Here is a 26013-nt window from a genome sequence, read left to right as displayed (position 1 = left end):
GGGGAGAGATTCTTCCAAGGAAAATGAGAAACTCCCAGACCCAGTGAAGGGAGGGGGTCTATTACTTAAAGTACCTCAGGAACAGGATTGCTAAATGGGGTGGATGACTGAAAGAAAGTGAGAGTGAGAGCTGGACCATAAAGAAGGCTGATCGCTGAAGAATGGATGCTTTTGAATTATGGTGCTGGAGGAGACTCTTGAGAGTCCCATGGACTGCAAGAAGATCCAACCTCTCCATTCTGAAGGAAATCAGCCCTGAGTGCTCACTGGAAGGACAGATCCTGAAGCTGAGGCTCCAAGACTTTGGCCACCTCATGAGAAGAGAAGACTCCCTGGAAAAGACCCTGATGTTGGAAAAGATGGAGGGCACAAGGAGAAGGGGATGACAGAGGACAAGATGGTGGGACAGTGTTCGCGATAGTACCAGCATGAGTTTGACCAAACTGCGGGAGGCAGTGGAAGACAGAAGTGCCTGTCTTTTATGGGGAGGGTGGAGGGGGGAAATAGGGGGTGATTAAGGATGATATGTTTTTTGCTAAAATGTTTTGTTGAAATTCCTAATAAAAAATATTATTATTTTTTATAAAAAAGAACCAAACACCTGTCACTCTGCCTCCCGTTATCCCGTCAGCCTCCTCCTTCGCCTTTTTGTTTCGATGACTGTGAGGAGCTGCTGTTGAAAAGACCAAACGACAGAGAGGTCAGCGCTCTCAAACTGCTGCAACCTCCATGCGCCGCACTTTGCCAGCATGCCGTCAACAAGGCCACAGCTGTCATCCATGCTGCAATTGAGCTACAGCTGCTCCCTGCAACCAGGCAGGCTGAATTAAGCTTGGGAGGCGATGTGGTACAGCCTTCTCCTTGGGGGAGCCAAGTAAAATAGCTCCAGACAAGTGGCCGACCACTACCAGAGTGTCGCATCTGCCCCAATATGCTATGAAACTGCAGGTTTAAAATGCTCTCCACCGACATAATATATTAATGATGGACTGGGAAAGACTTTGGAAGTGTTTTGGAAGATAGATTTGAATTTGAAAGTACTGCATGTACTTAGAATCATAGAATCATAGAGTTGGAAGAGACCACAAGGGCCATCGAGTCCAACTCCCTGCCAAGCAGGAAACACCATCAGAGCACTCCTGACATATGGTTGTCAAGCCTCTGCTTAAAGACCTCCAAAGAAGGAGACTCCACCACACTCCTTGGCAGCAAATTCCACTGTTGAACAGCTCTTACTGTCAGGAAGTTCTTCCTAATGTTTAGGTGGAGTCTTCTTTCTTGTAGTTTGGATCCATTGCTCCGTGTCCGCTTCTCTGGAGCAGCAGAAAACAACCTTTCTCCCTCCTCTATGTGACATCCTTTTATATATTTGAACATGGCTATCATATCACCCCTTAACCTCCTCTTCTCCAGGCTAAACATGCCCAGCTCCCTTAGCCGTTCCTCATAAGGCATACTTTACTGCATGTACTTTAAAGTGGTACCTCTGGATATGAAAGGGATCCGTTCTGGAGCCCTGATCGCATCGTGAACACAACCCGCGTCTGTGCGTGCGCGGCTCGCGATTCAACGCTTCTGCACATGCGAGTGACATCATTTTGACCATCTGCGCATGCGCAAGCAGCGAAACCCGGAAGTAACACATTACTTCCGGGTTGCCGTGGAGCGCAACCCGGAAATGCTAAACCTGAAGCAACTTCAACCTGAGGTATGACTGTACTTTACTGATAGAGAACTACATGGAAATGATGTATCGGTGGTACATATTTAACCCCGGTTAAATTAGCAGAAATGTACAGAACAAGTTCTAACATGTGTTGGAAATGTAGAGAAACAGAGGGTACATTTTATCATATGTGATGGGAATGTAGGAAGGTAAAAAACTATTGGGAAATGATTTATAATGAAATGAAAAAAATGTTTAGAGTAACCTGGCTTTAGGAGAAATGTTATTAAGAATTAAGTAAGAATGGATTGATTATGGGTTAAGGTATAAAATTTAAGACTAAATTGCGTTAAGATAAATTATGGAACTAAATTCGAGAAAAAGGGAAAGGATTTGCTGAAACAATTAATTGTACTAGAATACAAAAAGGGAGGTGTGAGGAAGTCTAGGAAATAAGCAAATGGAAATTAAGGATATGAAAATATTGGTGTTTTTTTGTTTTTTTGTTTTCTTATCTTTTTAAAATGTTTTTTGCTTTTTAAATGTTCTTGTTTTTGCTTCTTTTTTGTGTGTTTTGATGTTTATTTGAAGTTTTGTAACCCTTTATTGTTTGTCTTTTTACTCTATGTATTTGTTAAAACCTAATAAATATTTTATAAAAATAATAATAATAGAGTAACCTTTGCCAAAAAAAACCCTGAAGCCTTTTTTATTAGGTTTTCCAGCAGCCGAGATTCCAAAAGAACAGAAAAAAATGTTTCTGTATGCTACAACGGCCGCCTGGATACTGTTAGCCCAGGGGTGCCAAAATGTTTTTCAAAGAGGGCCAGATTTGATGAAGTGAACATGTGTGAGGGCCGACCAAAGTTGTTAAGCTGTTTTTAAGATTTTACCCCAGGACATATAGTGCCACGGAGCTGGATTAAATCTACCGGAGGGCCGGATTAGGCCCCTGAAACGGACTTTGGACATGCCTGTGTTAGGCCAAAGATGGAAAGAAGAAGCAGTCCCAACGGAAGACGATTGGCAAACCAAGTTAATGACTATGCGGAAATGGCGAAACTAACGGGAAAGCTCAGAAATGAGGATGACAAGAATTTTTAAAAAGAATGGGAAATGTTTATTATGTACTTACAAAAGTATTGTAAATAGCTTAATACATTGGCCAGATTTTAAGAACACTTGTAATTTTAGAAAGAGTGTAAGAAATTTACAGAAAAATAATTTGGAGTAGAAATGATGTGCAGTTGAAAAAGGAAAGTAAGGAAACAGGGATAAAGGAAGTCACAGGATTTGGAGAATTCCATATCATGGATTTGATACGGTTGGGGTTTTTTTTACAATTTTGTTTGTTCTTTGTTGTGGTGTTTGTTGTTGTTTGATTTTTATTTCTGTTATTTTTGTTGAAAAATTAAATAAAAATCTTTTTTTTAAAAAAAAAAAAATGCCATTCACATACTTATTTGAAATCCCACCAACTTACAATCCTGTTGGCAAATGAGCTAAAAGTGCCTGCAGAAACCTTTGCTTTGAGCTCCCTTGCAGCTCAGGTTGTGCAATGTTTATCTGAAATGGATGTGCAAGGGAGCTAAGGTCTTGCAAGAAATCCTTGCCCGGATCTAACAGCTCAGATTTTGCATAGGTTTTATTGTTTTATTTTGAATTGCAAGACAGATCCTTTGCAAAGCAAGGTAGTTTGCTGGGGTAGCTCTCTTCTTGGAAATCTGCCTTTAAAAAATGCCTCGCTTTGAAGAGGGCATTGCAGAGTTGGAAAAGGTTCAGAAAATGGTAACCAAAACGATCAAAGAGTTGGAACAACGGGGACTTTGAAGTTTAGCGAAAGTTTTTCTTCCTCTTTCATAACGCGAGAACATCTGACAAAGCTGAATGTTGGACTAATTGGGACAGAGAAAACAAAGTCTTTGGAACTCCCTCCCACAGGATGGCCACCAACTTAGATGGCTTTAAAAGAGGATTAGACAGCTTCATGGAGGAGAGAGCGATCGATGGCTCCTAGCCACAATTTCTACGCTCTGCCTCTACAGTTGGAGGCAGCAGTGCTTTTGAATCCCACTTGCTGGAAACCACAGGAGCGGAGCGCATTTCTCTCGCACTCTAATCCCGCTTGCGGATTTCCAACAGGCATCTGGTTGGCCGCTGTGAGAACAGGATGTCAGACTAGATGGGCCTTTAGCCCGACTCAGCAGTCCATTCTTATGGAGGTCTTAGGGCCCTCGTATTTACGGGACCGCCTCTCCTGGTCTGCCCCGCAGAGGACCTTAAGGTCCATGAATAACCATAGTTTAGAGGTCCTGGGCCCTAAGGAAGTCAGACTATCCTCCACCAGGGCCAGGGCCTTCTCAGTGATGGCTCCGACCTGATAGAATGCTCTGTCCCATGAGACCAGGGCCCTGCAGGATTTAACTTCCTTCCTCAGGGCCTGTAGGACAGAGCTATTCCGCCTGGCCTTTAATTTGAATTCAGCCTGATCTTTTATTTCCCTTCTCTTCCCTCCCCCCTCCCCTTTTATGAAGATCACCCGCTCTGGGATCCCACAGCTAATTCTCCCCTGGCCTCCTCACTGGCCCAAGTAGGACTAATTCAGCCAGCTAGCCCTGGGGATTATCTAATGCTTATTTCCCCTAAATTGATTTTTGAATTTTATTGTTATTCTTGTTTTTATACTGTAATTTTTGCTGCTTTTATAATTAAGTGTTTTAAATTTGTTTTTGAACCAGGAAGGGCGGGGTACAAATAAAAATTGATTATTATTATTTATTTTATGAAATCAGGTTTTGCAACGACTGAAGATTTAGTGTCTTGCAGGCATCCCTGGAGAGAAGGTTGCTGAGCGCTCACTTTGCAAGGCGCTTGCAGACTTAGCTGCCGGCATAGCCCGGATGTGAAAATATGACGCAGTGCAAGGAACATGCAGTGACTCAATAGCAGAGCAACAATCTCAGCGCATTTCCCATTCTTTGCAAATGGGTTTGCACTCGACGTTTATTTAAAGCTGCAGCCCGCGAGGTAATGGACGCACGTGTGTTGGCATGTGTTGTCAAGAGAGACACTCGCTCTTTCCAAATTCTTCTAGTTTTCCCTCCGGGGCTTCAGAACAGAATTGTTCCCATAACAACCAAACGCCGTTCGTATGGCGAACAAGGCCCAGGTTCCACATTGTTTCCTGCAGTTATATCACAGTCCGATTCTGATTCTCACCTTGCCGCTCTGAAAGACAACATACAAATGCATGATAATAATAATAAAATAATAATAATAAAAGCGTGATCAAAAACAAAGCAATAACCCCCGGTCCGTAGCCATTACATTTTTACTCCAGCTTTCCTCTAAGGAGCTAAAGGCAGCATACAAAATTCTCTTCCCCATCTTATCCTCATGACAACTTTGTGAGGTCGGTTAGGCTGAGAGCGAGCGACTGGTCCACAGTCACCCAGTAAGCATTATGGATGAGAAGATGTCTGCTTCTTGGGAGAAAAGCAATGACAAACCTAGACAGCATCTTAAAAAGCAGAGACATCACCTTGCCAGGAAAGGTCTGTATAGTTAAAGATATGGTTTTCCCAGTAGTGATGTATGGAAGCGAGAGCTGGACCATAAAGAAGGCCGATCGCCAAAGAATTCACACTTTTGAATTATGGTGCTGGAGGAGACTCTTGAGAGTCCCATGGATTGCAAGAAGACCAAACCGATCCATTCTTAAGGAAATCAGCCCTGAGTGCTCACTGGAAGGACAGATCCTGAAGCTGAGGCTCCAAGACTTTGGCCACCTCATGAGAAGAGAAGACTCCCTGGAAAAGACCCTGATGTTGGGAAAGATGGAGGGCACAAGGAGAAGGAGACGACAGAAGACGAGATGGTTGGACAGTGTTCTTGAAGCTACCAGCATGAGTTTGACCAAACTGCGGGAGGCAGTGGAAGACAGGAGTGCCTGGCGTGCTCTGGTCCATGGGGTCATGAAGAGTCGGACATGACTAAACCACTAAACAACAACACATTTATTATTTGTACCCCGCCCATCTGGTTGGGTCTCCCCAGTCACTCTGGGCTGCTTCCAACAAAATGAAAAATGCATTAAAATGTCACACATTAAAAACTACCCTAAACAGGGCTGCCCAGACGTCTTCTAAAAGTCAGATAGTTGTTTATTTCCTTGGCATCTGATGGGAGGGTGTTCCACAGGGTGGGCACCACTACCGAGAAGGCTCTCTGCCTGGTTCCCTGTAACCTCACTTCTCGAAGGGAGGGAACCACCAAAAGGCCCTCGGAGCTGGACCTCAGCATCCGGGCTGAATGATGGGGATGGAGACACTCCTTCAGGTATACTGGACCAAGGCCATTTAGGGCTTTAAAGGTCAGCATGTATAGTAATAGTCCCATTCTGGAAGGACTTCAAAGCTGCGAACCTGAACGCTTGATACGGGAGAGTAAGGCGTATTGCCCATATGGGAAAATTGACCCACAAATTAAAACCGGCAAGAGCACAGAGGCACATTTGCAGGAGCTTCATTTGGTTCACAAATTCTCCAGGAAAACAAAGATCGATTCCAGAGGTTTATACAAACTTGTGGATCACTTAATAAGCCCATGTTTTAAAACAAAAATGCTTGTTAAAAATGTAACCACAGAAGAAAAGGACAATTTAGAAAAAATATTGGGCCTGAAAATCTCCTCAAAAGCGAAATACCTGGGTATTTGGATCACCCCAAGAACATAAACTTAGTTCAGGATAATTACACCAAAACTTGGTTAGAGATTAGAAAAAAAATTGTAACCTGGAGTAAACTAAAATTAACATTTCTGGGTAGGATTTCCATTATAAAGATGAATGTGCTTCCAAAATTAATCTTTTTATTTCAAATGATTCCAATACTGGGCGAAGCAGGTTGTCTCAAGATATGGCAAAGAGAAATTTCCAAATTCCTGTGGGAAGGGAAGAAACCTAGGATTAAACACCTGATCTTAATAGACATAAAAGAGAGAGGAGGCTTTTCCCTCCCCGACTTAAAACTTTACTATGAGGCAGCCTGTTTCACCTGGCTAAAAGATTGGTGCACGTTGCAGGATCCGGACCTCCTGGACCTGGGAGGTTTTGACAACCGCTGGGGATGGCACGCCTACCTGATATATGGAAAGGCGAAAATTCATAAAAATTTTACCAACTATATAATAAGAAAATCACTCTTTGCTGTATGGGAAAAATATAAAGACCTGATGGAGCCTAAAGTCCCGTGGTGGACTTCTCCAATAGAAGCCGTAGCAGTAAAACGGAAAAATACTCAGGAAAGCTGGCCAACATATAAAACACTTCTAAAAAATGAAGATAACCAAATAAAATTTAAAAACTTTGAGGAAATGAGAGAACACATTTCAGACTGGTTCCAATACCATCAGATATTTGAAAAATTTAAATCTGACAAACAAAAGGGGTTCTCAACAGAAATTTCCCGATTCGAATCTGATCTTATAAATTCTAAAAGAAAAACTCTTTCCAAAATGTATCGAGGAGGAGGTAACAGTGGCAATGGTGAGGTGGTCCCAGGATTTTGGCCATTCAATAACCATGGCCCAATGGGAAAATTTATGGAAGATCAATTGGAAATTCACAAATTGTTACACAATTAGAGAGAACTTTCAAAAAATGCAACATCGATGGTATCTAACACCATGGAAACTTTCAAAAATGTCTAAAAATGTGTCAAGTAATTGTTGGAGATGCGGTGAATCAGGAACATTCTACCATATGTGGTGGATATGTAGGAAAATACAGGTATTCTGGGAGAGTATACATGCAGAACTGCAAAAAATGCTAAAGATCTCTTTCAACAAAAAACCAGAGGCCTACCTCCTGGGAATAACAGATTTGGATATTCCACAAAAGAGGAAGGGTATCTTTTTATATGCGACGGTGGCAGCAAGAGTTTTGATCGCGGCAAAATGGAAGAGTAATGAAATCCCCTCTATTCAAGATTGGATCCAAAAGCTGACAGAATATGCCGAATTAGATGGTTTATCAGAAAAAATAAAGAACAAATCAAAACAGGAATTTGTTTCAAAATGGGAGGTTTTCAAAGATTATCTGAAAAATAAATACAGTGGTGCCTCGCAAGACGAAAAGAATCCGTTCCGTGAGTCTCTTCGTCTAGCGGTTTTTTCGTCTTGCGAAGCAAGCCCATTAGAGGAATAGCGGATTAGCACTATTAGCAGTTTAGCAGCTATTAGCGGCTATTAAAGGCTTAAGGGATTAGCGGATTAGCTGCTAAAAAGCTATTAGCAGATTAGTGCCTTAGAAAAAGGGGGTGGGGAGCGGGAAAAAAACCCCAGGAATCGCAAGACATTTTCGTCTTGCGAAGCAAGCCCATAGAGAAATTCGTCCTGCGAAGCACCTCCAAAACGGAAAACCCTTTCGTCTAGCGGGTTTTCCGTCTTGTGAGGCATTCGTCTTGCGGGGCACCACTGTATAGTAGTTTAAATTCTGTTGCAGCATTTGAGGAACTTCAGTAATAATTGCAAGGTAGGTATAAGAAATTAGATTTATTGAGAATAAGTTAAATTATGTTAAAAGTGTGTATTGGCAAAAAGTAATAAGAATTTGAAATATGGAATAGATGGGAGGTTGGGTCTTTAGTGTCAAGACCAATAGATGTTTTATTGTTTCCTAAGAAAATTATGTGTCTATGGTAATTTTTTTGTAATTTGTGTGTAATTTGGTATTTGTGTTTTTTTCTTGTTGTATAAATAAAAAACTTAAAATTAAAAAACTTATTTATAAAAAAATAAATAAGCCCATGTTTTGAAGGCATTTACCGTTATAAGTTGATGTGTATTTATGGGAATGCAAGCTTTTCTAATGTGTTTTAGGGAATCTCCTGGGAAATTTAAAGAATAAAATGTATTATTATTATTATTAATTTTTATTATTATTATTATTTAAGATGGATTGCAGGAAGCAGAGCCTGGCTGCTGGTTAGCAGTGCCTCTCGACCACCGCAAGACGGGAGTCTCTCCTCTCCTCGGAGTAAGCGCCGCTTGATCTCTTTCCACGCACCGTCTCTTTTAATGATGCATGAAGCTTTATTAATACCCCCTCAGAAAACGCATCTATTATGGATGCAATTGCAGGAGAAACCACTCACCAGTCCCGCGGTGAGAGGTGTGCAGACCCTGCTGCATTATTGCCTACGTTGTTTTTAAATAAGTGTGTGTATTTGCAGTCCTCAATGCACTTTGCAGCCGTTAGCCTCATCCGAAGCAGGTCAGCTGCAGCCTTGGCTGGGGATATCCTTACAATCTCAGGCTTCAGGGAATCAGACTGACCTCCCTCACGGCTGGCAGCCAGAAATGGGAAAACAAGACATTCTTACCATGCTGTTTTATTCAATATTCACAGAGGGAGACGGATGATGCTGACTCTCAGGTAATGGCGTTGCTCCGAGTTAAGTCCCACCCCCTCTGTCTCGACTGCTGTACATCATCCCTGCGTCGTCGGCTGGTCTGTGCTTTCTGCCTCTGAGCTTTCTGTTCTACTACTCTCAATGCACGCCTGGTCCTGGGAGAGGGGGTTCAGGAATGCTTTCAAGGGACACTGAATCTGTCAGCTGTATCTCCCCTGGGGCTTCTTCCGAGGAACGGCTAAGGGAGCTGGGCATGTTTAGCCTGGAGAAGAGGAGGTTAAGGGGTGATATGATAGCCATGTTCAAATATATAAAAGGATGTCACATAGAGGAGGGAGAAAGGTTGTTTTCTGCTGCTCCAGAGAAGCGGACACGGAGCAATGGATCCAAACTACAAGAAAGAAGATTCCACCTAAACATTAGGAAGAACTTCCTGACAGTAAGAGCTGTTCGACAGTGGAATTTGCTGCCAAGGAGTGTGGTGGAGTCTCCTTCTTTGGAGGTCTTTAAGCAGAGGCTTGACAACCATATGTCAGGAGTGCTCTGATGGTGTTTCCTGCTTGGCAGGGGGTTGGACTCAATGGCCCTTGTGGTCTCTTCCAACTCTATGATTCTATGATTCTTCCTGCTGCTCCTCTCCCAATATTTCCCATCTTCTCCCCTCTGCAGCCTCGGAACTACAGCCTTCCGCAAACCACTGTTCTTGTGATGGCCCGGGACTGGGGCTCAGACTCGGAGCCAGAGGACTTTTTTTAAACCCATTTTACTATTTCGACCTTTTGCATGTTTTAAAAACTAGTTGTCCATTTTTCTTAGTGATTTGATATATATATTTTTTTAATCAGACTGCTTTGAGGTTGCTACTTTTGCAGTCAGGCAGTCTATCAATTTCATGAAGTACATAAAAGAAATACATGGTAAAGTCATCCGCTGCGAGGTTCCTTTGGGCTGCCGGTTGCTCGGGAAACAACGATGGATGGAATGAAAGGTTCTGAGTGATAGATGAGTGATAGATGGCTAAGCTGGGGCACAGAAGCAGCAAAGGGCCAGGAAGGGGGAAGGGTCACCTGGGCCTCCAATTTTGGGGAAGGGGTGTGTGGTTCAACATTAGAACACCTGGTATACAGTGGTACCTCAGTTTACGAACTTAATCCATTCCGGAAGTCCGTTCTTAAACCAAAACGGTTCTTAAACCAAGGCATGCTTTCCCTAATGAGGCCTCCCCCCTCCAGTGCCCTTCCACCATTCAGATTCCACTCTTAGACCGAGGTAAAGTTCTCAAACCAAGACACTATTTCCAGTTTTGTGAAGTCTGTAAACCAAATCGCTCTTAAACAGGACTTTTCTTAAACCGAGGTACCACTGTATATGCAAAATTTCTCTCGGAGGCAGTAAGAATCAGAAATCAGTATATACAGTGGTACCTCGGGTTAAGAACTTAATTCGTTCCTGAGGTCCATTCTTAACCTGAAACTGTTCTTAACCTGAAGCACCACTTTAGCTAATAGGGCCTCCCGCTGCCGCCGCTGTGCGATTTCTGTTCTCATCCTGAAGCAAAGTTCTTAACCTGAGGTACTATTTCTGGGTTAGTGGAGTCTGTAACCTGAAGCATCTGTAACCTGAAGCATCTGTAACCCAAGGTACCACTGTACTTGCTAAAGCTCCTCTGTTGGCTAGCAAGCCCTCTCTTACGCCTCAATAACTGTTGATACAGTTGTCCATTGTTGTACAGTGGAACCTCAATTTTCGAACGTAATCTGTTCCGGAAGACGGTTCGACTTCCAAAATGTTCGAAAACCAAAGCATGCATTTCCGGAAGCATTTATGTCCAGAAAACTCAATACAGGAGCGGCTTGGCATGTTTGGCTGATTTCCTTCAGAATGGAGAGATTTGATCTTCTGGCAGTCCATGGGACTCTCAAGAGTCTCCTCCAGCACCAGAATTCAAAAGCATCCATTCTTCAGCAATCAGCCTTCTTTATGGTTCATCTCTCACTTCCATACATCACTACTGGGAAAACCATGGCTTTAACTATACGGACCTTTGTCGGCAAGGTGATGTCTCTGCTTTTTAAGATGCTGTCTAGGTTTGACATTGCTTTTCTCCCAAGAAGCAGTCGTCTTTTAATTTCTTGACTTTTAATTTTGGGTCTATGGACTGCAATAAAGATGTGTGTCTACATATGCCTTATGGAACCTGACTATCTATGTGTCTTGGTTGATGGCACCAATCTTTGGCCCTTAAGACTCAAAGGTGCTTGGACAGGACTCTTTGCCCGAGATATCATACCATTTGCTTCAAAGCCCAAAACTGGGCACACTGGACCAAATCCAAGGGCACATCTCAATCATAGCCACAGAATGCATTTCCTTTAAGACTCTTACCTCTTCCCTCCTTTCTGTTTTTTGTTTTGTTTTGTTTTTTAAATCGAGTTTCTATTCCTTAAGCCTGGTGAGACACGTTTGGAAGTCTCTTGGCATTGCTTAGTGAAAGCTCAGGACCCAGAAAGGGATTTGAGGAGGTTTTCCTTTTGGCAAGAGTTCTCCAGTGAAAGTAGAAAGTAAAGTTGATTTACATCAACCAAAGGTCACTGCAAGTTCATGGAATGGGAGAGAACAATCAGAAACGGCACTTAATATTCATTGCAATACTGGAGTTTGCAGCAATTGATCTCCATTAGGAGGGATAGCAAAGCCCTTTCACCGATTTCTCTCCAAGATGACGATCCGTTTGGCTGAAAAGCTGTTCTGGAAGTTGTAAAGACGTCTATATCCACAAGGAGGTAGCAGATTTTGTGGGGCTGGGTAGAATCTGTTAATTTGCAAATAAGATCTTGTGTATGTGTGTGTGTTTATTTTTTAAAAAACCAATCCTTAAGCTCGTTTTATAATGACAAAGGGGAAAGATGGTGTACTAGCTAGTGGAAACCAAACTGCAATTCTGAAAAATCTGATTATTGAAGACTTGGAAGGTAGCATTGATGGGCAAAGTAGAACCCTATGACTGGGTTTGGAATATTACTTAGGTAAAAAGGTAAAGGGACCCCTGACCATTAGGTCCAGTCATGGATGACTCTGGGGTTGCGGCGCTCATCTCGCTTTATTGGCCGAGGGAGCCGGCGTCCAGCTTCCGGGTCATGTGGCCAGCATGACTAAGCCGCTTCTGGCGAACCAGAGCAGTGCACGGAAACGCCGTTTACCTTCCCACCAGAGTGGTACCTATTGATCTACTTGCACTTTGATGTGCTTTCGAACTGCTAGGTTGGAAGGAGCTGGGACCGAGCAACGGAAGCTCACCCCGTTGCGGGGATTCGAACTGCCAACCTTCTGATTGGCAAGTCCTAGGCTCTGTGGTTTAACCCACAGCGCCACCCACGTCCCTGGACAATTACTTACTTTGATTTAAATAACCCAAGAAATATGCCGAATTTTTTTGCCTTGGCAAGGAGTTTTTCCCCCACTCCACTCATTGCTGTAAACCACAATTAAACCAGGAAATACCTCATTCCCCAAAGCTTCCCATCTTGTACAGACCAGGAAAGTATGGTTAGCAGGTCTGGAACAAGCCAGGATAACCACGGTTTGAAGTTGACTTACTATCCTGGTATGTTCTGGAGCTGCTAACCATTGTTTCCCGGTTTAGAGGAACTGGGACACTATGGTCAATCAGATACTTCCTGATTTAATCACAGCTCACACAAAGGGGCTCAGTGGGGATGTGTTTATCTCCGTTTAGTAAACCACACTGGCAAAGTCAGGCCTGTGGCAGCTGGTGTGGTTGTAAGCAATGTCTTGAGATGTTTGGAAAGACTTCAGCAACTGTTTTGATGTTTGCATTAATTCTTAAGAGACAATTTCATTGTTAGATGGCTCTCTGGGTTTTTTGATATGGTAATAAAAGAGTGGGGAAAACAATGCCCCAGAATTGTCATTTCGAAGCTCACATTTTGGAACGTTCCTCTCGCTCCCGTTTCAGTGTGCTGAAGGCAGTGTTTGGAAATGCAATTGTGTAGAGGATCTTCTCTGTGAGAAGGGGAATGAGTTGTGGCTGGAATCAGAGTAACATTCCCTTTTAAACTTTCACAGCGGATAGGTTTGCCAGGCTTCTATAAGCCCCTAAAATAAGTTTCCTGGTAGTTCCCCTTTATTCCCTCTTAAAAAGAATAGACACGACACAACCTTGTATAAAAGTATAAAATAGTTTACTCACACATCCTGTTCACAGATGGACCCCAGAAGGCAGGCTTAAGTTACAAAATATATACATGTGGAATCTATCCCATAAGGAGATAGTTCCTTTGTCCTCTCTTGCTGGAAGCCAAGAGAGCATCTCAGACTGATGCTTCTTCGACAAAAGCAAAATGGAGAAGAGAGAGATATGGCTGCCTCCTCTGTGCTGTTTTGTTACCTGCACAGGTGAGGTCACGCCCACCTCTGGTCACTTGCAGAGGAAGTTTGTCCCAGCCCAGGAGGAAACAGGAAGTTCCAACTGGCTGGTTCAGACATCCCCTTTTTATGTCCACTCTAGGAATGTTGTATTTGACCGCTCTGTGTTTCACACCCCACAAACCTAACTGTGAAAAACTCCCTGTCTCTGTAGGGACCTCCAGGCTGCTGCATCTCAACACAGATGGGAAACACAGTTTGGCTCAAAAGCCACAGATGTCAAAGATCAATGCTGTCTTCTCACACCTACGCTGTTCATTAGGTTCAAGCACACAAACTGTGCAAACACCCCTTCCCTAGATACATCATGACACAGCGGTTGCCCATTTAGCTAGAATATGCACCTAAGAACAAATTAAATGGCGATAGCTCCATTGGCAGAGAACAAGACTCTTAATCTCAGGTTCATGGGTTTGAGCCCCAAGTTGGGCAAAGAAAACCCTGCATTGCAGGGGGGTTGGACTAGATGACCCTCAGGGTCCCTTTCGACTCTACAGTTCTATTATTGGCTTGGGCTTCCAAGCAACTGAGGACCCTCCCACTGCCATTGTAGAACAGGACCAACTTGTGCTGCCACCTAGCGGAGTCCAGAAGAAATGCAAAGGTTGTTGTCGACTGGAACTCTTGGGCTCTTCTGGGCTCTGGGCGCATCCAGAACATCTGAAAAAGGGCTATAGCTCAGGGGTGGAAAATCAGTTTTGAATGCAGAATGTCCATGGTTCAATCCACAACATGTCCAAGTAAGGCTGGGAAAGATTCCCTGCCTGAAATGCTGGTGATCTGCTGCTGGTCATTGTAGACAATACTACTACTACTACTACTAATAATAATAATAATAATAATAATAATAATGGGACCTGCAAAGCATTTACAGCCTGGCTGCATAGGTTCTCTGACCAGCTGGGAGCCCTACTGAGATGTAGGAGACTGACACTGTTTCTATCTACCCATTTTTCAGACTGTTCGCAGTCAGGAAAGTGATGGGGAAAATATTGCTGTTTCCTAGTACAGTGGTACCTCGGGTTACATACGCTTCAGGTTACATACGCTTCAGGTTACAGACTCCACTAAGCCAGAAATAGTGCTTCATGTTAAGAACTGTGCTTCAGGATGAGAACAGAAATCATGCTCCAGCGGCGCGGCAGCAGCAGGAGGCCCCATTAGCTAACGTGATGCTTCAGGTTAAGAACAGTTTCAAGTTAAGTACGGACCTCTGGAACGAATTAAGTACTTAACCTGAGGTACCACTGTACGTTTCCAAGCACAATTCAAAGTGTTGGTGCTGAGCTTTAAAGCCCTAAACGGCCTCGGTCCAGTATACCTGAAGGAGCATCTCCACCCCCATCGTCTAGGCAGGACACTGAGGTCCAGCGCCGAGGGCCTTCTGGTGGTTCCCTCACTGCGAGAAGCCAAGTTACAGGGAACCAGGTAGAGGGCCTTCTCGGTGGTGGCACCCGCCCTGTGGAATGCCCTCCCACCAGATAAACAACTATCCGACTTTTAGAAGACATCTGAAGGCAGCCCTGTTCAGGGAAGTTTTTAATATTTGATGTTGTTGCTTTTTTATTATTGTCATTACTGTTCTTTTGGGAGCCGCCCAGAGTGGCTGGAGAAACCCAGCCAGATAGGTGAGGTATAAATGAGAAGAAGTTGTTGTTGTTGTTGTTGTTAAATCTGTATACCACCCAATCCCTGTAGGGCAGTTCACAACACAAAACTACAATATAAAAAACATGAAATGAATTATAAAAATAAAGACAACCCAATAATCCCCACTTCCACAACACATTTTAAAAGGGCATTGGATGTCAATGTATGGGTCTGTATGGGTTTTTTGTAATCTAAGTTGAGAGGTGTATGTATCTATTTATAATAAGTTTGTTCAGAGTTCTGGTTTGTGTTTGTGAGTATTGCATTTATCAATAAAAGTTTTAAAAAATGAAAAAGAAAGAAAGAAAGAAAAGTGTCAAATGATTAACAGGAAGATGCATAAGCGCCCTGAGAGCAGATCAGAATGGGTGCTCCCTGCCATATAACCGCCCAGCAAAACAAATCAGAATGTATAGGAGAGCTGCATATTCCTACATTGCAGGGGGCTGGACTGGATGATCTTCAGGGTCCCTTCCAACTCCACAATTCTATACTTCTACGATTCTAGGAGCGCTCAGTGAAGTCTAACCTACGCAAGCAAATGCAGATGAATGCTGAATAAACTGGTTGCCAGTTTCCTCCAGAACTTTGCTGGGTAAACAGCTCAGCTCCAGGCCTCCCTGCCTCCTTCTCCCTGCCCCACATCAGCCTGACTCCCTGGCGGCTGCCCTTACCTCCTCACTCCAGGCCCCCCTGGCTTCTCAGGGCAGGCCCCCACCCTGCCATCTGCCCATGCCTCTGGACCGACGGCGGTCCCAGCACCCCGACTCAGCTCCGCCGAGAATCGCGCCTCGAGTCCTCCACACGCTTGGCTGCTTGGCAGGGTCTTGACAGACAAGGGCGCAGCTTGGGAGTCCCATCTGCTCAAATCCTTCTGGAGCAACCCAAAGCACACATTGTGATATGATTTTTTTTGTAATAATAATAAAAAGAAAACAACCATCAGAGAGAGCACAGATTGTCCAAACTGTACCAGATGCTGAAAATAGAAAAAGTGTGATAACGCAATTGGGAGAAATCAAGTGATCATCACATGGCAGGCAAAGCCGAAAGGAAATGAAGCCGACAAATGAACATGGATCCCTGACCTGACCTGACCGCAGAAAATGACAATTTTGCAAACGGAACCACAGAACTGCGTGACGCAACCGCTTTAGGGTAGGGGGAAATGATTCTCCTGTTTTCCTTCTAGAGCATGAGGGGACACCATGATCAGCCCAAGGGCCACATCTACTCCTGGGCAATGTTCCGGGGACCGCATGCCATGGTAGACGAGGCTTCAGACCCAAGTAGGCGGGGCCATGGATGTAAGCTTTGTGGGGTAGGCTGCTTTCTGCACATGCTCTCTGTCTCTCACCTTCCTCCGCCCAGGCATGGAAGAGGCATGGTCAGAGATCAAGGACACACATTCCCAGGCAGGCGGAAGGGCTCTGGGTGCCCAGGATTCCTGAGCGGAGAAAGTCCCATGGAAGTCCTTGCATCACAACACCTTCCCCTGGGCTTTAACTGAAGCATGGGGGCAAGAAAGTAAAGAACTTCTGGGTAATGATATATAATGAGATGAAAAAAATGTTGAAATATACGTTCTTAAAAAAAACACCAGAAGCATTTTTACTTGGCCAAGACATTAATAGGCAAGATATTAAATTGTTCTTATATGCAACAACACCAGCAAGAGTACTGTTAGCCCAGAAATGGAAGCAAGAAGATATTCCAACGAAAGAAGAATGGCAGACGAAATGAATGGACTATGCAGAATTGGACAAAATGACAGGAAGGATTCGAAGCCTGCAGGACCAGAGATTTACAGAAGATTGGAAGAAGTATATGAATTATTTGAAGAGCAACTGTAATCGACAAATTACTCTAGTAGGACTACAAGACGTTTTGTAAGGAGAAATATATAAAGTGTGACAAAGTAGAAAGAGATAGAGATATTGGTTATGAGTTTGAAATGTAATAGGGAAGAGAAGAAATGGATACTAAGAGATTAGATTGGAAAATTTTCAGACAGGATTGATGGAAGTCAAAAAAATTGAATAAGATGTAAAAGTATGTTTAATTACTGTTGAAAATGATATGTTAAAACACACACACACACACACACACACACACACATATATATATATATAATAAAAAAGCATGGGGGCAATGAGAGGTTGAGGAAGGTGGTGTGTCAAACGAAAGACAGGATGCTCTCAAGGACCCCCTCAGCAGTGGGGGCTGTTCCATTTCAGGAGATGCGGCACTGCCCACTGACCTCTGGCTTCTCCTGCCGTTGGTCTCTCTGCCACTCTCTGCCCCTCAGCCAGCTCTGGCAGAGTGTGGCTTACAGGTAAGAGTCTCAGACTAGGACCTAGGAGAGCAGGGTTCAAATCCCCACTCAGCCATGGAGCTCACTGAGTGTGACCTTGCAAGGAGGGGCATTGGCTGCCTCTCAGCTTAACCTACCTCACAGGGGTGTTGTGAGGATAAAATGGGGAGGGGGAAAGTATGAGCTTCCTGGAAGAAAGGCAGGCTATTGATGTAAATGATGATGATGATGATGATGATGATGATGATGATAATAATAATAATGTATTAATAATAATACTAATCTTTTAATGAGGTTGAAAGAGGAGAGCACAAAATATGGTCCGAAGCTCAACATCAAAAAAACGAAGATCATGGCCACTGTGCCCATCACCTCCTGGCAAACAGAAGGGGAAGAAATGGAGGCAGTGAGAGATTTGACTTTCTTGGGCTCCATGATCCCTGCAGATGGTGACAGCAGTCACGAAATTAAAAGACGCCTGCTCCTTGGGAGAAAAGCAACGACAAACCTAGACAGCATCTTAAAAAGCAGAGACATCACCTTGCCGACAAAGGTCCGTATAGTTAAAGCTCTGGTTTTCCCTGTAGTGATGTATGGAAGTGAGAGCTGGACCATAAAGAAGGCTGATCGCCAAAGAATGGATGCTTTTGAATTCTGGTGCTGGAGGAGACTCTTGAGAGTCCCATGGACTGCAAGAAGATCAAACTGATCCATTCTGAAGGAAATCAGCCATGAGTGCTCACTGGAAGGACAGATCCTGAAGCTGAGGCTCCCAAGCTGTGGGAAGCAGTGGAAGACAGGAGTGCCTGGTGTGCTCTGGTCCATGGGGTCACAAAGAGTCGGACACGACTAAATGACTAAACAACAACAATAATATTAATATCATAGAATTGTCCAGCTGAAAGGGATCGCAAGGGCCATCTGGTCCAACCCCCCGCAATGCAGGAACCTTTTTGTCCAATGTGGGGCTCGAACCCACCACCCTGAGATTAAAAGGCTCATGCTTTACCAACTGAGCTATCTCATGCATGAGTAACAGCAGCTCTCTGGCCTGAGAATGTCATGCTGTAGCGGAACCATGATCTCCATTGCTCTGTTGGACTCCGCAACTGCCAAAAGAGGGCCCTATAAATGGAAGAGGCTCCTGCAGAAAGAGGAGCCTGCTACTGGGAAAGGGCTACAGGGCCTAATTGAAGTCCCAGCCCAAGGATGGCTGCCTGCTGCTGAAGCAACCTCTATGCTCAGCTCTTCAGGGAGCTGTCCATGGTGCTAGCAGAGGCTTGTCTCTGCACTGCTGAGGCCAATGCTCCCAACAGAAAACGTACCTACCTGAGATCATCTATAGAGGCTCTGCTCTGACTAGGGATGGGCGGATTGAGTTCACTTCCCCACATTTCTGCCTGGGGTTGCATTTTACTATCTTGTTAAAAGTCCTCATGAAAAATCACCAGCAGTTCAGCGTGTGTTGTTCCTAAGATCCAGGTATTTGTATGCCATTTTGCCTTGCTTGCATGTCTTTGCAAGAATTTCCCCTTAATTATAATGCATTTTCGGCACGCTTTTCCCAATGCACACATTTGGTTATTCGGTCAGAGAAGTGTGGGTTTTGAGGGCTGGCTGAGTTTCAGTTCACACAGAGAGTGTGAATTAGATAGGTTTTCAAAATTTGAACCGAAGCTCATTTCTCTCCTTCCCCTAGCTCAGAGTTCCCCCTCACCCTGGTGGGTGGCCACAAGAGACAGGGGCTTCTCAGTGGTGTCCCCCCAAAAAACCCCTCTCCCTATAGAGCCTTGCCAAACAACCACATTTACATTTTCGGTGCCAGCAGGTCCTTTTCAATTCTCCCAGAATTCTAACACCATTTTATTTATTTAATATTAATCATCTGAGTCTCGGCTGTTACGCGTGTATCTTTTGCCCTTTTGACTCTCTGCTGAGAGTCAGTGGATTTTTAGTACTGTGCTGCAATCCTAATATATTATATTTTTTTATTTTCTATTACTATTATTTACTCATTTATTACACCCACATACCACCTTTTCCTCCAAGGAGCTCAGAGCGGTACGCGTGGTCCTCCCCTCTCCTCATTTAACCCCCACAACAACCCTGCGAGGTAGTTTAAGCTGAGAGGCACTCCGGCACTCTAACCGGTGCGCCATACTGCTGGGATTTATAAACCCCCCTACGGTTGGAGAGGGTCGTGCGGGGAACCGGGCTGCTGAATTAAGAACCTAAGAAGAGCCACGTAGGTGGATCGGGACAATGGCCAACCAGGCGCCCAGTATGGGAAAGGCGCCAGAAGGAGCCGAGGGCACAAGCGCCACTCTCCTCGCCCGCAGTTTCCAGCAACTGGTATTCAGAAGCAGAGCAGAGCCATCGTTGCATCTTTTGGGGGGCGATTCCTCGGCTGCAAATCTGCAGCGCGGGTTGGCGCTCAGTTCTGCAGTCGGTGCAATGCACGCGCAAATATATCGAGTGTGCGCGTCGAGTGACCTTGCGCCTGGGTGTGCAAGCTGGCACACACACACACACACACACACACACACACCCCTTTCGCTCCGGGGAGGGAGAAAAGGAACGCAAAGGGGGTGTTTTGCAAAACGTGGAGAGGTTCGCGCTGGCCCTGCTGCTGTGCCGGCTGCCTCTCTGCCCTCCCCCCCCCCCCCAAAAAAAAAACATGGGCGCTTGGCACAGGGCAGAGACAGAAGGGCAACGCCCCCCACCCCCTGGCATCGCAGCCCCGCAGCCAGACGGCGCAGGAGGGGCTGCCATGGAGCAGAGAGGCCGCTTCACAGCGCACAGCCAGCTGGGGTTAGGGGTGCTTGTTGAGTGGAAGCGGGGAGCCCGGGAGCCGTGCCAAACCCCCCTCCCTCCCTCCCCACCCGCCCTCAGCCTCTTGAGCAGCTGCAAACTCCTTCCTCCAGCCCAGAGAGACCCTTCCAGTTTGGCCTCCCGCATCTCCCCTCCTCCTCCTCCTCTTCCTCCTCCTCCTCGCCCCCCCCCCGCACCCATTTCCACTCCCCCTCTCTTTTCTCTGTGGCTCCCTTGGAAATGGAGGCACGGAGATTGCAGTCAGCTGATGGGTGCTGCTGAGCTCAGGAAAAGCAAGCCCTCCTCCTTCTCTCTCCATCTCACCGCCTTCTCGGCCTCCCCAGCCCCGACAAAGGGTGCTCGCTGTCGCTGGTTTCCACACCCCCCCCCCCACAAGGGGCGGTTGGGTCAGATTATCCTATCCCGCCTCCCCCCACCGCCACCTCCTTGGAATTGGAGAGAGGATTTTGGTCTGGCGCGCCTTCTCTCTCTCTCTCTGCCTCCTTCCAAAAGCACAGCAGATAAGAGCTGCTACCGCCCTCTCTGGGAAGGAAAGGGATTGCTCCCTCTCTCTCTCCTTTGCAGGACCCAGAACACAGGTATGGACTAAGCAGGAGAGACTGTGCGTCCCCGGGCTCCGTCTCCTCATCCAGGCGCCGCGTGCGAGGAGGGCAGCCAGGACCCCTGGACAGGTGTGCAACCTCCGCAGACCATCTCCCGCGCCCGCTGCCATCACCTGCTCGCTCCAGGACCTGTGAAAACGGGGAGATCAGGCAGGCCAGCTCTGAAGGTAAGGCTCTCTGTCTCCCCACGGGCATGCTGTCAGGCTGATGTGCAAAATTCTCTGGGCTGGGAAAAAGCGAAGAGCGAGAAAGGATGCCTTGCACAGCGGCGCACGTCTCCTCTCAATGTGGGTGGGTGCTTTTTTATTTTCTCCCCCATCAAGGAGCCTGTAAAATGAACAATTTTTCCAACGCTCGGGTCTCTGTGCCAGCCAGGTGTAGGGTTAAAAAAAACCACCCGCCCCACACTGGGAGTAGGTTGGAAATGTCACACCGTGGCCTTTGAAGGAACAGGCAAAAATAAGGAGGGGAGCGAATGTGCGGATCTCTGCTCCCCCATCCCCTGAAATCTTTCGCGTCTTTCCAGGCAGAATGGAAGGATGAAAAGCGAGGAGCAAATTCTAGAGGCGAGGATTGCAGAGGTTTTCTGTGTACCTCTCCCCGCACAGACCATCCAATTAGCTGACAGTGACTCACAAAACAGACTCAATACGGACTCCTTTAGTCTCTGCCGTAAGAGGTTCTATTATTCCAGTTTTCTTTTCTTCTCTCTCTCTCCCCCCCCCCCTTCCCCTCTATCTGATGTAGCTGGAGAAAAGAAAAGAGCCCCCCCCCTCTGTCTCCCTCCCTCCCTCTTCTCCACTCTGCATGTGCAAATTTGCTATCGCAGTATCTCATAGTAACCATTGCATGAAATCCAGATCGTCGGGAGTGTTATCCATAAGGCAGTTACGAATGCTCGGAGGTTGAGATCTTGCTTTCCGGAGATGCGCCGCCTCAGTTAATCAGAGCCGCCGTGGATGCGGGCCAGCAAGGGTTAACTGGAATGATGGCTGAGTATTAATATTGCAACTAGAGGGTTTGCGAACTACTCTGGGATCTGTAATGAGCCAGGCGAGAGAGTTTAAGAAGAGCCCTGTGGTTAAGTATGCAAAAAAAAAAAAAAAAATATGGGCGATACGTTTTCAGAAATATTGTGGAAGGTTTGCAGGGTCACAGAAACTCCCCCTGTGATCTCTTTTCTCAGGGAGATATTAAATGCAAAACCGACCTTTGTCATGTTTGCATTCTGGTGTGTGTGCGTGGACGGGAGAACCAATATTCAGAAAGAAATTTGCTAAGGGAGAAGAAAGCTCCGTTTTCTAGCTAGAAAGGGCTGTAGCTCGCTGGCAGAGCAGCTGCTCTGAATGCAGAAGGGCTGGCTTCAACCCCTGGCACCTCCAGGTGAGGCTGGGAGACTCTCCTGCCTGACACCTTGGAGATTGGCTGCCAGTCAGAGTGGACGGCACCGAATAAGGCAGACAAAGCAGATCCCCAGGTTCCTAGAGCTCGCTATTTTGAATTGGAGACGGCACCGTGCCATCTTTGACTTGTGCCAAGTGCTGTACAGTATGCAAAAGGGACATGGTCTTGCACACAGAGGCTTAGAGTTGAGCAAGTGCAAAGTCTTTTGGCGGTTCTGCTTCCGAATTCCAAGCAGTGGATTTCTGTGGAAAGCCCAGCTCGGATTTCAGTATCAGTGCTCTCAAATCCCATCTCAGTCGTAGTTGCGCTGCATCACGGGTTTCCTTCTTTAAGGGGCTGCAGAAACCATCAAAGGGGGAATGTGTGTTTTCGGTCATGGGAAAGAATGTCATTGGGCTCTAAAACATGAGGGAAACATTAGGAAACATTAAGGGAAATCTGGGTGAGGAATTCGTCCCTTTTGGATGGCAATTTTGCTCACTTCAAAGCAAGTGGTTTGGTGCAAAAAGAGTGAGCTGTTGCAAGCAGGTCTCTTAGGCAGATTCATTGAATATGTGGTATATTCTGCAATGCCCACGGGATTTTCGTGCTAGAGTTTTGAAGGGATGGAACCAGGGTCTGGGTTTTTAACATCCTTATTTCAAAGGAAGGCGTAAATGTATGTCATTGCTGCGCCCATGTTACAGATGAGGAACTGAGGCTGAGTGGTAACATGCCCAAGTTGGCTACTGAACGTTTGAGCCAGAACCTCGAATACCCTCCAATTGCTCATTTCAAAGCAAAAACATTTAACACGGTATGCGATCAGGAAAACAATTGTTGTTAGGGCCTTCTCGGTGGTGGCACCTGCCCTGTGGAATGCCCTCCCACCAGATGTCAAAGAGATAAGCAACTTTCAGAAGAAATCTGAAGGCAGCCCTGCATAGGGAAGCTCTAAATGTTTGATGTTTTGTTTTATATTCTGTTGGAAGCCACCCAGAGAGGCTAGGGCAACCCAGCCAGATGGGTGTAAAGGTAAAGGTAAAGGTACCCCTGCCCGTACGGGCCAGTCTTGACAGACTCTAGGGTTGTGCGCCCATCTCACTCAAAGAGGCCAAGGGCCAGCGCTGTCCGAAGACACTTCCGGGTCACGTGGCCAGCGTGACATCGCTGCTCTGGCGAGCCAGAGCCGCACACGGAAACGCCATTTACCTTCCCGCTAGTAAGCGGTCCCTATTTATCTACTTGCACCCAGGGGTGCTTTCGAACTGCTAGGTTGGCAGGCGCTGGGACCGAACAGCGGGAGCACACCCTGCCGCGGGGATTCGAACTGCCGACCTTTCGATCGGCAAGCCCTAGGCACTGAGGCTTTAACCCACAGCGCCACCCGCATCCCTTTCCAGATGGGTGAGGTACAGGTAATAAATTGTTGTTGCTGTTGGTTTGGAGGGGGGGGGAACCCTCAAATAACAAATCTGTGATTGCTGGAGGCAAAATGGAAATCTGGACCATTTTGGAATCATAGAATTCCAAAGGGGCTCTCCAGGTGTCATCTAGTCCAGCCCCCTGCAATGCAGGAACCACAGCTAACAAACCCCAGACAGATGGCCATGCAACCCCTGCCTAGAAAGCTCTAATGAAGGGAAGTCCAGGCCCCCACTTTCTGAGGGAGTTCGAACAGCTTTTAGCATCTGAAAATTCTTCCTAATATATAGCTGGAATCTCCTTCCTTGTCATTTGAAGCCATTGGTTCGGGTCCTCCCCTCCAGAGCAGGAGAAAACAAGCTTGCTCCATCTTCCGTGGGACAACCCTTCAGATATTTGGAGACAGCTATCCTATCATCACAACAAATACACAGGATGCGGGTGGCACTGTGGGTTAAACCACAGAGCCTAGGGCTTGCCGATAAGAAGGTCGGCGGTTCGAATCCCGCGACGGGGTGAGCTCCCGTTGCTCGGTCCCAGCTCCTGCCAACCTAGCAGTTCGAAAGCACATCAAAGTGCAAGTAGATAAATAGGCACCGCTCCGGCGGGAAGGTAAACGGCGTTTCCGTGCGCTGCTCTGGTTCGCCAGAAGCGGCTTAGTCCTGCTGGCCACATGACCCGGAAGCTGTACACCGGCTCCCTCGGCCAATAAAGCGAGATGAGTGCCACAACCCCAGAGTCGGCCACAACTGGACCTAATGGTCAGGGGTCCCTTTACCTTTACCTTTATCCTATCATCTCTCAGTCTTCTCTTCTCCAAGCTAAATGTTCCACTTTGGACACACGTCTGCAGACTTCAGAATGTGGTGCACCAGTCAAAATCAGCATCTGTGCCAGATGTCAGTCACCGGAAGGTCCCTGGGTTAAGCGGTTTTTGTGGCATCCCAGGAAGCTGGTTCAAGTTGGTTTCCCTTCCATCTGGTTTTGCCTGTCGAAAAGAGACTGTAACCCCTTTCAGACAGGGACTGTGTTGTATTTTACTTGTTCTTCTGATCAAGGGGCAGTAGCTACATAGCATACAGTGGTACCTCGGGTTACAGCAGCTTCAGGTTACATACGCTTCAGTTTACAGACTCCACTAACCCAGAAATAATACCTCGGGTTAAGAACTTTGCTTCAGGATGAGAACAGAAATCGTGCTCCGGCGGCGCAGCAGCAGCAGGAGGCCCCATTAGCTAAAGTGGTGCTTCAGGTTAAGAACAGTTTCAGGTTAAGAACAGACCTCCAGAACGAATTAAGTTCTTAACCCGAGGTGCCACTGCATTTGTCTTATGCTATGTCCTTTTTGGGAACCTAGGAGTGTGTGTGTCTCTGACACTTTGTCACACTTCCCTGCATTTCACACATTGAATGAGAAGGTGTCTTGTCACAAGTTGTGCTACATCGCATCCAATTCAAGTTCACTTTCTTGCTCTCTTTTTGCATTACTGGGCCAGGAGGTTGGTAGCAAATTCGTGCCTTTTCATACTAACCTCTGGGGCTTATAGTCCCAGGTGGCACGTGGTGAGAGTCTGCCCTAGGTTTGTGCATTAGCCTGTTACCAAGCATGCAGTGACAGCTGCAAAGATGTTACTGGCTCAGAAATGGAAACAACAGGAAATACCGACAATGGAAGAATGGAGAAGGAAGCTGTTAGACTATGCTGAGTTGGATAAATTGACTGGGAAGATTAGATATTTAAGAGACCAAAAGTTCACAGAGGACTGGGGAAAATTTGTGGAATATCTGGAGAGTATAAGTGAGGGTCAAATAAAGCCAGAGGGATTTTAAAAAGCACTGTGAAACGCGAGAAGTATTGTTAAAAGGGAATAGAAAAAGAAAGGTTTAAATAATGACAATACAAGCTTAAGAAATGCGTAAATTAATAATGACTACGAAAGATTTACGGAAAAGCTGAAGGAAGTCCAGAAAAGAAAGTTTTTGTGAAAATTGGATGTGAAATTATTGTGTGATTTGTTTTTGTTGTAAATTAATAAAAATTATTTATATATAAAAAAGACTGTTACCAAGCAATACTTGTGGGTCATTCCAACTTGCTGAAGTTATCCTGTCCCCTCCCCAGTAAACGTTTTGAGAAAAAGGGGCTTGGGAATGATATCTGCAGGGAGCAGCAATGAGAGCAGATGTTCTAGGCAGGAAGAACTAGACGCAGAAATATATGATGGGGGACACATGGCTTACTAGCAGAACGTGTGAAAACGACCTAGATCAGGGGTCCCCAAA

The 26013-nt window shown here is 45.8% G+C and overlaps 1 protein-coding gene across 1 annotated transcript in view; it reads left to right on the top strand.

Moving 5' to 3' along the window:
• The first annotated feature begins 20490 nt into the window (after positions 1-20490).
• The window catches only part of FBXO41 (F-box protein 41), a 60776-nt gene continuing 55253 nt past the window's right edge, over positions 20491-26013 (top strand). Inside the window, exon 1 of the mRNA XM_083398330.1 lies at positions 20491-21089. The gene's annotated coding sequence lies outside the window, so the exon portion shown is untranslated. The remainder of the gene's footprint in view (positions 21090-26013) is intronic.

The sequence above is a fragment of the Podarcis tiliguerta genome (genome assembly GCF_965153285.1).
Source record: "Podarcis tiliguerta genome assembly, chromosome: 9".
In the NCBI taxonomy this organism is placed as follows: domain Eukaryota; kingdom Metazoa; phylum Chordata; class Lepidosauria; order Squamata; family Lacertidae; genus Podarcis; species Podarcis tiliguerta.
The sequence above is the reverse complement of the archived record's forward strand: the minus strand, read 5'-3'. Positions and strand labels throughout refer to the sequence as shown.